The 14,503-nt window shown below is 37.6% G+C and overlaps 1 long non-coding RNA gene across 1 annotated transcript; it reads right to left on the bottom strand.

The window, feature by feature from the left end:
* Nucleotides 1-1,449: 1,449 nt before the first annotated feature.
* On the bottom strand, nt 1,450-1,780 carry LOC117938209. The gene is made up of 2 exons (XR_004655350.1): nt 1,672-1,780; nt 1,450-1,636 (listed from the first exon to the last, which is right to left on the bottom strand). It is a non-coding gene; the product is annotated as an uncharacterized LOC117938209 (long non-coding RNA).
* Nucleotides 1,781-14,503: the final 12,723 nt, after the last annotated feature.

Consider the following 14,503-nt stretch of genomic DNA (forward strand, 5'->3'; position numbering starts at 1 on the left):
TTTAAATATATTTTTTGTTAATTATGCAATGGTTTTATGGCACCATATTGGAGAATTAGAGCCTTGAACTCATTCACATTATAAGTGGTGGATAAAAAAATGAAATTTAATAGCATCATATCATCTTATATTGACTTTCTAAAATTTGAAACCAAAGACTACCGGGCTCCTCATGTGGTGCGGCCTCAGAAAGCTATGGTGCCCAGGGCTCCGAGGACTTTCTCCAAGAAATCTTTTGTTGTAAAAGTCAAGAAGTGCCCTCTGTATTGCACCGGCAGCCTAGCCCCTGCCTGACCAGGCTGTAATAGCCTATGATCAGAGATCTATTACTCACATCTTAGAAATGGGCTTAGGGAGCCCAGTCATTTGCCATTTTAAATTGATCTGTACTTTTGGTTTCTGGTCCGATTAGACAAAATCTCTCAGTTTCAATTCCCACTGGTGATACATTACTATCAATATATTATTAGAGTAATATCATAGGTTAGTCGACGGACTCTTATTTGCATAAGTATATGCATTTCATTGCAGCACGGGCAAAAGGTTTTAAGTGTTGAATACAGATTGTGCAATGTGTCAGAGAGGACCGTGGGTTAGTGTTGAACTTCCTGTGGGCGAGCTCTCTCCCAGTTGTGTCCCTTCCTGCCCAAACATTTTAACATCATTCACGACGAGCTGGGACAGAGAGTCACACAGGAGGGTTTGGAATACATTTGGCTGAGGTAGCAAATTAGATTAGTCTATTTATCTACTAGCCACCCTCTCCTCCTGCTTTACCTCTTCTCTTTTCTCAGCAGGAAGCCACAGTTGTGTCAATCCTGTCTCCCCTCCTGTTTCCCCTCAGACAAAACTGTCCATGCTGATCAGCCTCACTGTTGCAAGACAGAGAGGATATAAGGAATCGGAGAGGGAGAGTTTAGCATCTTGTGGCCAGATAATGAATATATTCAACATGCCACGAAAAGACTGCGACCCAGCTGTTGTAGGGATATTTCATATTACCATCTTCCACATGTGAGGCAATGATTGTGTGAATGAAAGCAATGCATAATATATTTTCATTTCCCTTTCTCCCTTTCTACACAGGCAGCTGTGGACTTTTATTTGAATGAGCTAAAAAAAAAAAAATGCTGTAATAATCCAACATTTTGCTGCATTAAGATAATGTTCTCTTTCTAGCTGAGCTCTGTCAAAATTCTCTCACAACTGTTGTCATAAAGTACAATAACTGAGTAGCAGGTGTGTACCCCGAAGGAAAAAAAACACTTTCCAGTTTTATTTTGAGAGCAGAATGGCTCATTCAACCGAAGCCCAGAAAAGTCTTGAAGTCATGAAAACTGCATTAATGTTTCAGTAGGGTTGTGTTATAGTAATATGACTGACATGATCTGATTGAGTATGTTCACTACAGGAAAATAAACTTTTTCATTCATGCCATACTGTGCTTTAATTCAATTCAATTCAATTGTATTTATAGCTTCAAATTATAACAAGAGTTCTCTCAAGGGAATTTACAGATAGAGTAGGTCTAGAGCACATTCTATAATTTACCAAGACCCAACAATTCTAGTAATTCGCCCAAGAGCAAGAATTTAGTGTAACAATGGTGAGGAAAAACTCCCTTTTAGGAAGAAACCTGGTTGGTGAGAAAAACTTCCTTTAGGGAGAAACGTGGGACAGACCGAGGCTCCTGCTAGGCGGTGTCTTACGGTGCCAGTTGGGGGTGTGATGAACAGTGGCAATATTCACAATAAAGATAATGAAACAATGACTAGAAATAGTAGTTCATGGCATAGCTTTATATTTAAAGCTGTAGAGCTAGTCCAGTATTTTAAACTCTATAAAAATCATGAAAGTGCCTATTTCCATACCTATACTTCACAAGAGGATTACAGTAAAGTGTGCAGGATGCTGTTAAAAAGTTGTGACAAAGCTTTAAGTAAAGGAAAAACCTGAATCCACGCTTGGATCAACATCTAATGTTTTTTCTCAAGTGCATCACAGTCTGGACTGTATTTTCCCCCTCATTTCATACTCTGCTCACGACCATCTCCATTGCACTTAAAAGCTCCCGTAGCCATGCATCAACAAAATGGCTTAATTCGAGTAAACAAGTGACTTCAAAGCCACAAAGGTGTCGCAGTAAATCCAAATAAATTAATTTTGTTATCTGTTAATTACATTGTGTGCCATTAGAGATGGTTAGAGTTAATTAGGGCCCACTCCACCATTTACTATCTTACATAGGTGGGATTTTATTAATGCCAAGTGTTAGATAATTATTTAAGTCTTTGACATGGAAGAGGAGCTCATTTAGCACCACTCCAGCATCTGTGCTTTCATGATTTACATGCACTCTTATGGAAAATGAATAGTTTATTACATTTATATTTTCACATGTAAAGCTCTGGTTCTAGGTAGTGACAAACTGTATATTATTTACAATTACATTGTTTATTCAGCACAATGAATAAATGCCAAATAAATAATTTTGAACACCAAAACGAAGTAATATAAACAGAAATATTTGCACAGGATTCTTAGACTACCGTTGTTGGATACGGATACAGGCTGAAGTTGTGGCTTGTGCTATAATTCCAAACACTTTTCTCCACCATCAGGTCTACAGTGACCATTTTGACCAGGATGTCTACTGCCGACCAATGAGGAGAAGAAAACCCATACCAAAAAACTACTGTTCCAAGAGTGGAGAGCTGTGGACAGAGCGGAGGTAATGTTATTAGCTAAAGTTACTGTGTTGAATGGCATCAGTACACATTAGCGATTAATCTTTTCCAATTTAAAATCGCAATTTGAAAGAATGTGATTAGCTAATCGTGAAGACAAGGATTACTCGAATGTGCGATATTAAGTTAAATGTTTGGTTTAACATTTTTTTATTCCTCTTGTTATTGTTATATTTACAATTATTTCTTAAGATAATAAAAGTGACATGTTTTATCTGTTACACAGTGAACATTGAACTTAAGCTAAACTTTAAAGAAAGGAAGCTGCTACTCGTCACTTTAAATAGCCTTCAGCCATTGACAGATTATAAGAATGGGCCTCTGGACACAGACACGTAACTGGCCCCACACTCTCCTAGGAGCAAGACACCCAGACAGCATCATTTATGGTCATTTTGTGTCTCTTTGTAGTGGTTTTGCATCTCTCCGTGGTAGTTTTGCACCTCTTGTTGGTTTGTGTCTCTTTGTGATTTATTTGTGTCTTTTTGTGGTCGTTGTGTCTCTCCAACATATTTACACTCTCATCGCGTACAGTAAAGACGCTCTACCATATGCCTTTGGAGTTGTTTCTGGATGCTAGAAATCTACTTTATCAACATATCTAAAAACGCTTTATCTAAACGTGCTTGGTTGGGACAATTCGCATCACTTTGGATGCACAAGGGATATTTGGGTTTAGGAAAAGATTGTGGGTGCGGTTATAAAATGTTTCAGTGACACAGATGACAAGAACCGGACACAAACCTGGACACCTGGGTGAAAGTCCTGTGATGTTTGATCCATCCACCACCCCAACCATCCTCCTGTGGAATTTGGGGTTTTCATACTACTCGCTTCCACTCTTAATACTACGTTATTTTAAAGCACCGCGGAGCTGCTGCTCTGCCCGGTGTGTTTCATACACACCCTGAAGGGTGTTGTGGATTTATATTCATGTCTCTTTGGGGTCGTTTTGTGTCTTTTTTTGTAGTTTTGCTTCTCTTTGTGGTCATTTAATTGACTTTTCAGCAACAATGTTAACAGTCACTCTATGCAGTGGCTCTGGTCTAGAGGCTCCGGACCTGTAATCGGTAGGCCTGTTCAGTAATCCATCCATGATGCTAACAAGCCTACTACCACTTACATTTTGGTAGGGGGGACCAGGGATGGCCAATCAGATTCTGGAGGTGGCGTACCACCCCTCTGGCCCCTGTCATTATGTCAGTGAGTACATAATGTTAACATCATCACAGTTCACGCACTATGAATGCCACTTCCCCCGAGGATACCACCACGCAGCAAGAGAGGAAGACTCGAGAGATAAGGTCTTATCTTGTTTTATACAACTAGACAACTCGTACAAAACCTTATCAGTGCTACAGTGTGTGTATCACAATTGGCTGAGCCACATTTTCGGGGTGTGTTAAGTCTAAATGAAATATGGCGACAATTATCTACTTTCCTGATATTAGAATTGGCAGCAAGATACTTAATGGGGCCAGTGCAGCAGAATTATGTTGTAGTTGTAAAGCCTGTGTGTGACATCCAATGACTGTCACTGCCTCTGTTGACCTAATTCAATTTTCTTTTCAATTATCTGTAGTATATTACCATCACAGCCATTGGTATTGTGGTATAAATCACCCGACCGGACCCTGTGGCTACAGCAGACAGGCACCCCACTGGGTGATGTAGAGCTGTGTCCTGTCTGGCCCCTGACTCCCTTAAATATATTTTAGATTAAAGAAAAGAACACAAACACTCACGACCCACATTTCAGCAGACAGACTACGCCGCTGGGCCCCTTCATAGGAACGTAATGTTTAATTACAGTGACTCAAGGTTAGACGCAGACAAAACTGATAGCTGAGAACAAAGCTCAATGAGTTCTGGGATCTGAGGATTATTATTTGGGGATGTATAATTAAAATAGGCCTGGGTACTCCCAGTCTTGCGTCTTTGTTTCAATCTTCACATCTTAAATGCTTGTGGCAGGTTCAATGAGGTGAATCGTGGTCAACCAGTGGGGTTCTGGTGACTAGGTTGTGTTGCCAGTGTCACCTCAGTGTCCTACTGAGGTGAGGATATTAATTTATTCAAAAGGGAAGAATGGAGAGTAACCAGGTTTGAAAACACCCTTTAATCAATAGGGGCGGTTTATCCAGTGTGCCTAATGTGTGAGAAGAATTAGCCATGTTGGCATGTGATGTGGGTGCAGACCAATACTGTGTGTGTGTGTGTGTGTGTGGATGCTAAATGAAATGTCGTGCAGAGGTTACAGGCTTTTGAAATGTCATGTGCATCAGTGGTGAAGGTGTTGGTAGGTTTTATTGGCAGGCAACGTTGAGGTTAAGAGGGTAAGGAGTTGTGCCTTTTGAACATTTGAACCAGTATGCTCAGTCACAGTTTATATCATATTCACATCATAGACTGTAACAAAAAGGGACATATCATTAGTGACATCAACCATTGGTATATGAACTGCATTGAATTGGATTATGCAACGTCACTTTTGCATGGTTGCAATGGCAATGCTCTGAACTAAACGCTAAGAGGGAAACTGATTTTCCGGAAGTCCTTTGGTAGACAAGGTGCTAACGACAGTTATACAAGACATTTTAAGGCCAAAATGTTTGCAATGACTTTGATGATGTGAAAACACAGTGAGAGGGACAAGGATTAGTACAAAAATATGGCTAACACCCAAAGACAAGTTCACAGCTATTTTAGTGTTCGCAGTGCCCTGGTTAGCATGGCTAAGCTTTTGTTTTAAATGACAGTTCGGCATGTAGCCATGTCCCTAAAAGCATTCAATCATTGATACATTTGTAGCAATTTGTTGTCTTGGTTGGTCCATGACTTTGGTCCAGATTAAAATATCTCAACAACTATTTGATGAATTGCATCAAATAGTTGCTTAGTAACCAAAGGATGAATCCAACTGACTTTGGTGTGTGCTTACCTTTTCCTGTAGCGCCACCATCACGTCAAAATGTTGACTTATTGAGCGATATCTCCACATGTAATTGATGGAGTGTCATGAAATGTGGCAGACATTCATGGCCTGACTTTTCCTCTAGCACCATCATGAGGTTGACATTTGTGGATGGATATACATGAACTTTGGTTCAGACATTAAAGTCCTTCTCAGGTTGAAATATAAAAAACTTTGGTGACCCATAACTTTTCTTCTAGTGCCATCATCAGGGTAAAATTGAATTTGACCACCTGATGACATTCCCAAATTGCAAATGTTAGAACTCTAACACACTAAACTAAGACGGTGTACATGATAAACATTATCGGCATGTAAACATTTCTGTTGTGTACATTTTAGCATGCAGTTAGCATGTGCCTCAACGCCCACCTGCGCCTAATGGCATTGTTGTTTAGTCATATCATTCAAATGGTAGTAATTAGCAACCAATTCAGAAAAAACAGACTGACTATTTTTGTGTCTGTGAGATATTGGGAATTTTCAGACAGTGCTACGAAAGTCTCAACAAACCTCTGAACCGTGCTGCAAAGCCACCAGAGAAAATTCAACATTAGCACTAATACAAATGATTAATCTAATTTTAACGGAGTTTGTTTGTATCTGGTTTCACTTGTTTCCTTCAACATAGAACACCCAACAAGTGTACGTACCTATTTTAGGCTATTTAATGATGTGACTTTAAGGCTAGTCAGAATAACAAAGAGGCTTTCACTTGTCTTTCCATGTTTCCAACATTATTCAGCCTCACAGATGTTGGGGTGATTGAAGACTCTTCAACTGTCAACTTTATTTGTCCCTTAAGGGCACTTGGTTTTGGAACATTATGCAAAAATGAAATATTATCAGTCAGACAGACTCAGTGGCCCTTTATCAATGAACAAGTGTAATCATTGGAACAACAATAAGAACAACACATGATGATGAGCATAGCACCAAAATCAAAATATATCAAACAGAATTACTCTTCCAATAAGATACATCATTTTATAAAGAATAATATCAGGGTCTGTGGCTCCTTATTAAGTTTTTCCACCAAATGTCCAATATTGAAAGAATGATGACTCACAGCAAAGTAAAATACAATAAATATAGGTGTGTGTGTGTGTGTGTGTGTGTGTGTGTGTGTGTGGTCTTGAGATGACGTAAAGAACCACACACAGTGGTGCTTCTGTTGTGTGTATTTTTGTACATGGAGGGGGAAAGAGTGTAAAATACAGAGATTCACTTTTCGGCAGTGCTAAGCGGCTTTGTAAAAGGAGTTAATTAAATTAGATGCCTGAGTCGACTTGTCTAAATTTGCAGCCTTAATGAGGTTGATAACTGTGTTCTTTTTAATTAAGGTCTGTTGGATCTGACAACCTGTAAATAGGGCTATAGCCAATGGAAAAACATTGAAAATTGCTTGTGATATCCTAAGACTTTTTGTTGAGAAATTTTCACACCAAAAGGAGAAAGGTACAGAGTCTGTCACGCCTTGATAATAAGCTGTTAGTTGAGGCTAGGCAAATATCATGCAGCACAAAGGACTTACTAACAAACGAGGAGTACATCCAGTTAATAAGATCACTGTACATCTAAAATCAATTTTGCTGAGACTTGTCAATTCAATGAAATGAGAACTAAGAACATTATTTTGAAATTCTTTACAATATAATTAAGCACTGCATTTGAGCATAACACTGTGCTTTAAAAATTGTATTTTTCCAATTTGTGGTGAATTAATCTTTGATTATTAATTTTGTACAGCTTTTCTAACATTGTCTATAGTGACTTGTACCTATGTTGCTGTCTCTATTTAACAGACTGTAAACCAGCATAATTAATCACTGACTCCCTTTCCAGTTTGAATTAGCATTTTTTCTTTAATATCTAAGAATGTTTAAACCTGCAGTAACTGTTTTTCGTCCACATGGGGGTATTGGAAACATGCTGTAAAGAGCACTGACATATGACCCTTTAAGTTGTTATGGCTAACTTGTCAACAAACAGTTATTTACCTATCCAACAGATATGGAGAAACATTCAGCATTTTGTGTTTCTGGCTACCTGGTGATTATCATTTATATTGACTATTCTTTTAGCTTTTTTTTTGGTCTCCACCAACTCCTGAGAAAAACAGGAGACTCATTAGCTGCCTAATTCTCCACTATGTTCACCAGATAGTTACTAACCTTGGCTGTCTGCTGGAGCTAGAAACTATAATGACCAGAGTGGTGAGAGTGAGCCAAAACATTTACTTTGTAAGCTCAAAAATTTAAAAAATGAGCAGAAAGATGTTCACCCCGGAGAGCTAAAGAGAACTGCAGCGTTTTTAATATTTTTACACACATAGTCATTTGATACAGTGCTATTTAAAAAAAATATTGATTAAAGCATCCCAATGACTGTGGGATATACAGTAGTGATGATACTTCTATTTATCATTTGTGGAAAAAATAAAAACAACTCATAAAAAAAACATTCCTGCAACATCTGCAAAACTACTTAGACATTAAAAGTGATTATTAACAGGAAAAATATCTTTTGAGTATTACTTTTAACTGCATGGCTGTTAACCTTTTCTCTTTATAACATTTTTAACTTGTATTGATTTGCATGATCAAGTGGCAGGGGAGTAGGGAGAGAAATCAGGTTTGCTTGGGAAAAGGACAGCGTTGGAGGGAGGCCTAAAGAGACAATGTGCAGTGCTTTATTTGCATTAAGCAAATTGGAGTTTTAGTTATATAAGCATTTCTCAGAGGCAGAGCTGCTCCTGAGGCAGAAGTAATCTTATTAGTTTAGTTAAACCTGGCAGAGCTAAATGACCAAAGTTTGTTTCTGCCCCAGTTAAGCCAAGTTTCTTATAAAAAGATCATCGTTTTACGACCACCTACTGTTCGCCTGAAATAATAAATACTAAGGACAGGGGTAGAGTTATTAAATAAGGAAACTTTTCTAACTTTTAGTTAGACTAATATTTGTACTGAACACCAATACATTGAGCAGTTCCATTTATTTATTTATTAAATTAAATAAAGGGCCAAAACATGTTTATTTCCCCCAAAGTAACCTATCATCAGACACAGATATTGATACCCAGTAGGTATGTCCCAACACTCTGTTGATGGATTATGCAGTGCAATGACACATTGAAATAACATCTGTATATTTTTCAGAAGCTACTTGATCCAAATATTAAAGGATCTGGTTCAGAAGTATTCAATTTTTAAGCTTAAATTATTCATACGATATGAATGATATACAACTGGAAGAATGTGATTCCTGAAATTGATGTGACGTGGTCCGTTAGAGAGAAGATGCATCACTCAGCCCACTCGTGGTTATACAGTGATGTTACAGAGTGGAGCTTCTGCCCTCATAAACTACACTACAACCAGACAACAGAGAAGTTATCAAGTTACTCAGGGAAATAATTATCGTTAATAAACGATAGCTGCTGGTGACCTGTTGCTGGCTGTGGTTGTTATTTTAACCTGTTAAAGTGAAAGTTAGCAGCATGTACAACTAAGAAGCTGCGTTCTGAATGTTTTGTACTCCGGTCTTTGCTGACAGTAAGTAGTGCCATACCTTGGCATAGGTGTCAGTCAACGTGCTCTGACGTATATTTTATTATTAAGTGAAATGCTGAGCTGCAACACATGCTGGCTTAAATGAACAAAATACAGTTGTTTTTTTTTTAAAGAAAAGGAATGGGTTTTGATTTTATTACAGCCGTTATAATCCAATAAAATCTCTTTACATCCAGCCCTTCATTCATTTATATTTTGTTGGTCTCAAACTAGTCACATTGAGGGATATTGAATCTAAACATACTGGAATCAGCCTTTAAAATACCCACAATGTGAATATTTCTAGTTTGTGTGAAGCCTTCCATGTTGTGGAAATGGCCTTATTGTCCTCAGTTAAGGCCCTGGCGTGCATGTGCCCTTGTGTATTTGTTGCACCTATTTTAGGGTGCCTTTCAAATGACAGACCAAAAACCAGTCAGCTTTCTGTAAGGACTGTGTATATTCAAGCCAAATAACCCAGCCTGTAATACATTACAGACAGAATGAAAAAGGAGCAGTTATCGCCCTGACACTGGACGCTTATTATTTTAGAGAGAATGAAAGCAGGCTATAAAGACACACACCTCTTCAAGAAGAGTGGGCTTAAAACTCAATTTAGGCCTGAATGTTCATGTTTTATTGTTTGTTATTCTAAGAAAAAGTCAGGAAAAGTAAGAACCAGCAGTATAAATATTTAATAGAATTGGCTTGTTCTTCTGTGAATTGTGTTTACCCTTTTGGTTGTTTTGCGGGCTTTTTGTTTTATGTGCTGAAATTTAGAGTGGAGAGCTTGAGTCTGCCAGTGAAGGAGTCCATTTAATATTGAACTTCATCCAGCCTGCATGTCATTGACTGATGATTAACGAGCCCACCCTATAGGTTGTTTGCTGTCAAAACAGATCCCTAGACTACTGCTGCAGGGATAACGCCTGGTCTATTTGAGTGTCCCCATCTCCCGTCATCCTAGTTTTAGCACACTTTTTGCCTTATTCATATACAGTGGCTAGAATGAGTTTACACACCCATGCTAAAGTTGATTAAAAAGAAGAATACAAAACAACCTTTTAGAAATTGATCTTAATAACTTTAAATCGAAATTCTTTTGTAAAATCCAACCTTTTAAAAAGGACCCCATTTTTCTTTGTGAATGAATAATGTATTGTAAACACCCCTATGTTAAATTCCCATAGAGGCTGGCGTATTTTTATTTTTAAAAGCCAGTTATTTCATGGATCCAGTATACTATGCATCCTGACAAAGTTCTATTGGCCTTTGGAAATAAACTAACCCCATATCATCACATACCCTTCACCATACATAGAGATTGGTTTTCAGTTAGCTAAATAGCTGGTTTGATTTACATTGAGAGATGATCTTATAGAAAGATTCCCATGCAGATAGATAGATGGTTGAGATATTCAACAATGAGACTAAGATTTGTCTTAGATACTGATACATTAAGCAGTTTCATATATTTATTTTTAAGTTCAATAAAAGGCCAAACATGTTTATTTCCCCCAAAATAACCTATCATAGGCACAGATATTGATACCCCGTAGATACTGTATGTCCCAACACTCTGTTGATGGATTATACATCTGACAAAATGAAATACCATCTGTATATCCTATATTTTTCAGAAGCCACTTCATCAAAATACTTAAGGATCTAGTTCAGAAGTATTTGATTTTTAAGTTTAAGATATTCATACAATATGAATGATAAATAACTGGAAAAAATGTGATTCCTGAAATTGATGTGACGTGATCCGTTAGAGAGAAGATGCATCACTCAGCCCACTCTTGGTTATACAGTGATGTTACAGAGTGGAGCTTCATCTGAGTCACAGGAAGGCAGGGACGATATAAAGGGGAAGATGCAACATACTGTGAGTGAGAGAGTTGAGCGTGTGTGCGTGTGTGTGTGTCACTGGTTGAAGACTATGAAACCATGACACCACATAACCACACTAAACAAGAACTAAAGCAAGCACAGTAACAGCTCCAGGCTTTAACTTTGTCAGCACCGTCGACATCAGAGCGGTTTCAACTTGTGTATTCATATCAAGAATCTTCTCTGGCTTTGCAAAGCAGGGATAAAGTTTCAACGGCAAAACTGTCAAATTAAATCAAATAAATATTAACCTTAGTTCTAGTCATTTATTTTGCATTGGAGCAATCTTTTATGAGTGTGTCCCTGTTTTGTGTACACACACTGCAGGTGTTTTACATTATTCCTCTGACCGCTGAGCTCGTAAACTAAGATGTAAAAATGTTAAGATTTCAGTTTTTTCATTTCATATCTTTAATGCAGAACAAAATTGATTGTTAGATCTTGTGGATACACACACACGTACAATGCATTTTTTAGAGGAACACTCAATGTAATCATAGCATCTTGTTTACAAGAAAACTTCCCAGGAGACCTACGTTATACATTATTGTTCTTTTAATCAAGTCAGCTTTCGTAGCGATAAAGATGTTCGTTCTTGTTGAGTTTTGTCTTCTCTGTGAAGGTGTCAGCTTAGCCTATAATATGTGAATTATTATATATTAAATGTACATCTGACATATACTAAAACTAACATTATACTATAGCAAAAGTACTCACTTCCCGTACTCAAGTAGAAGTACAGATACTTGTGTTAAAAAATACTTTGGTAAAAGTAGAAATACAGACTTAACTTATTTACTAAAGTAAAAGTAACAAAGTACAGGCTTGGAAATTGGCTTAAAGTATAAAAGTGAAAGAAGCTGTGCATTACCTACATTATAAATGGATGTCTGCCAATGGGCCTAAAGCATCACATATATGATTATTATGACGGAGTGGTAAATAAGATTCAGACTGAGTAGCAAGATATTAATTCAATTGTGATTCTACGAGAATTGACAGATCCAGTTTCTCTTTTTTAATCTTCCCCTTAACATTTAAAGGAATCTTCATGTAGCCTATGTGTGTGTACTCAAATATGGCTTCTAGAAAGAAAATAAAGGATAAATTATAACTAATCAGACATCAATTATAGGTCCCATGGCATCACTTAATGAACAAAGTGGCCGTTGGTCAGGGCCACAGCCCCACATCCCATCTCTGCTTCCATAACACTTAGACCTGGATCTCAGAACACACAGGAGGCAAGAGAGGTAGACTGAATATTAAAAACTACCTGTCAGTAACATAATACATAATGAATGCAACCGCACCACAACAGCCTTCAAAATATAGTAAACAAAAACATTATGACCTTTATATAAAAGGATTTTTTGCCACAAAAGGTGTACCCAATAGGCTAAATTCTGGGCTACTATACCCATTTGACTACTTGTAGGGCCAGACTAACCTGAGATATGAGTCCAGAGTACCGCAGTTATAAAAAGCTAATGAAACTACTGACCATTACAGCTTTTAACTGTGGACTTAAAAAGACAGAATGATTGTGATTTGTTACAGCCAACCTGCTTTATTAGCACTAAAAAAAAAATTCTCTGGTTGAACCCGTCTCACTACTGTGTTCCTGTTTGTATACTTTGTGACTAACTGATGCGAGTCGAGGGCAGATGTGAGTTGCGCATGAGTCACTTTGTATGTCACTTTGCGACAATGCGCTGACAACTACACCCTTTAAACTTTAAATGAGGTTCAGTATGTTTTCCTGCAGTCTTGTGGAGTAAATAGGCATAAGGGGTAATGGGAGTGGAGTCCATAACCAGTTGTTTTCTCTATAAGAATTGTACCTGCTACACCCTTATTATTCTGAAATCTCTCTTTCTCTACTTCATGCACCCTTAAACCACATGTACAAGATGAATTTATTGATTTGTACTTTATTTTCAATAGAGCTTTGAGCTACTGAGGGTCATTGGGGAGGCCAGTGGCATTGAGGCAAAAATTAAGGGGAAGTTAATTATTTTATGGATTTCACAAATTTCAGTATGGCACAGATGCGCCTACCTTGCTTGCTTTTTTATTTTAACTGTTTATTCTTGTGTTTTATCTGGTTTTTTTTAAACTGATTCTGTGTAAAGCACTTTGAATTGCCCTGTTGCTGAAATGTGCTATACAAATACAGCTGCCTTGCCTTGCTTTGCAGCTGGATCTGGATCCCTTAGCGTCTCACATCAGGTAGCTAGTACAGTTAAAATCTGAGCATGCGTAATTCACATCCGTACATGACTCACATCTGGTAGTGACACACTTTCTCTCCAAAAGAAACAACAACAATTATGTAAATGTCCTTAATTAGTTTGATCTCTTTCTCTTAGTTTGTTCCTTTTTCGTTATGTGTTCTTTTATGCTGTATGTTTAACTTACAAACAGTATCAAAATTATTTGAGAAGAGCATTTTAAAATTGTATCAGTTTTCTGTATTTATGTTTGTTCATTTTTCTCCTCAGCTCCTCAATGCTAATTTTGTATTACAGTTTTTTACGACTGCTATGACAATTTTTTAAATACTTTTAACACAGTAAGCACAACATATGTCTGTGTAGCCTGTACAATTAACACATTTCTGGTTGCTTTGACACAGCATACATACAGTTAACACAAAATTTAAAATGCTTGAACATATTTAACAAACCAGCTAACAACCTATTTGGGCTGATTTTGTGTTGAAAAGGAACACTACAGTAGAGATGAACACAAAGAAAGTATGAAAAAATCCTTCACAAGGGAGAGTAAGACTAGTACCAGGACAATTCTGTCTCTGTTTCATAAACCGTACATTCTGTCTCTGCCCGATGTGAGTTGAGTGAAGATTTGAGTTGCGTATGCTGAGATTTAAACGGTTTACAGCATAACATGTCATACTGAAATTTACAAAATCCATGAAATAATACACTTTTCTCATTACAAACAATAACAGAAGATGGAAATCATTTCCAAAATGTTTTAGCAATCTATGGTTATTTGATTGCTAACGTTAGCTCATAACCCCATTAGATTGAGAAGTTTGGTTGTGTTTGATTGCTAACTTGTAGCCAGCAATGAACATACTTAGTTAAGTAGGTCAATTTATACTGTAGTGACGTTACAGAAGTCTCTTGTTAGCATCTTGTAGGCTACTTGTCCCAAAGTGACGCATGCGCCACTCAAATCTGCACTCGGCTCACATTGGGCAGTGACACATTCTATAAAGCTACTCTGAGATGGTGTTAAGTTGACTGACTTGCGCAGGCTTAACATGACGTGGAAGTATAAGCGGAGCGTTTGTTCCATGAAGTCATTTA

The sequence above is a fragment of the Etheostoma cragini genome, chromosome 22, assembly GCF_013103735.1.
Source record: "Etheostoma cragini isolate CJK2018 chromosome 22, CSU_Ecrag_1.0, whole genome shotgun sequence".
Taxonomy (NCBI): domain Eukaryota; kingdom Metazoa; phylum Chordata; class Actinopteri; order Perciformes; family Percidae; genus Etheostoma; species Etheostoma cragini.